The sequence below is a fragment of the Octopus bimaculoides genome, chromosome 12 (genome assembly GCF_001194135.2).
Source record: "Octopus bimaculoides isolate UCB-OBI-ISO-001 chromosome 12, ASM119413v2, whole genome shotgun sequence".
NCBI classification, from domain to species: domain Eukaryota; kingdom Metazoa; phylum Mollusca; class Cephalopoda; order Octopoda; family Octopodidae; genus Octopus; species Octopus bimaculoides.
In genome coordinates, this window is record NC_068992.1 from 17,002,993 (window position 1) to 17,003,953 (window position 961).

The window sequence follows — 961 nt, forward strand, 5'->3', positions numbered from 1 at the left end:
AGAAAATTTCGATCAAAAGAGATCGTTGTAAAACAAAAAGCGATCAATAGGGATCGTGTATCACAGAAGTGTCATAGTGTAAAAACAGATTAGGTTCATCCGTGATAAGAAAAGCCTATGAAAAAGACCACGGTAACCTCGGACAATAATGTCATGCAAAAAACACATTACAGTAAGTGACTCTTTTTTCCTTTCTTCTTCTGGTTCATAGGATTATGCTCAAGCTGGCTCCGTCATTCACACGTGCCATCCTTGCTACATTCACCCATCTTTTTTTAAAACATTCACTAGACAAAACATCCCTCTCTGCTCTCACCTTCCTCCTCAAGTGATACTTGAAGAAGCTGATGAGAGATGCACCAGAGAGGAAAGTGTTTGTCTCAAGACATTTTAGATGCATCCACCATACACATTCTTTCGCCATAGCTACATTGTACGATTAAAATAGCTCTTCCTTCTCGTTTAAAGGAAGGAGGCGCGACGATATTCACGATAGACTCGGTTTATAAACTGACTCGTCAGACTCGGTTTATAAACTGACTCGTCCCACACACGATAGCAATCGTTCGACATAGGCCCACAGGTCGGAAATGGTTGGACACTGTACGCGTGCGTGCAGAACGGTTTTGTCGCTCTGACCGCATCTCGGGCAGGTCGGCCCCGTGTTTCTCGAGTCATGCCTGTAGAGCTTATCCCGAACGGGTAGCGCTTCTTGATAGCACTGCCAGGCCAGGCATCTCTGGAAGTTGTCCATACGTCCCGGCCCGAAAGTCGTCTTGAACAGGCGGGTCAGGTATTCCTCGTCGACGCCCAGGTTCACCCCGAGATCGTCGTCGTACCTCCCCTCCACTAATCCCCTATAGACTGCTTTGGTTGTGTTGCAGTCACTCAAGGTCGACCCGGAACGGCATAGATCCTCGAGAGCAACGTGACACTCGCGGTGTCATTCGCCCTGTGTGTG

General features: G+C 47.6%; 1 protein-coding gene across 2 annotated transcripts in view; it reads right to left on the bottom strand.

Annotated features, from left to right (window-relative positions):
* LOC106870547 (chordin) overlaps nt 1-961 on the bottom strand; it is a 179,843-nt gene that overhangs the window by 798 nt on the left and 178,084 nt on the right. The gene's annotated exons all lie outside the window — the stretch shown is intronic.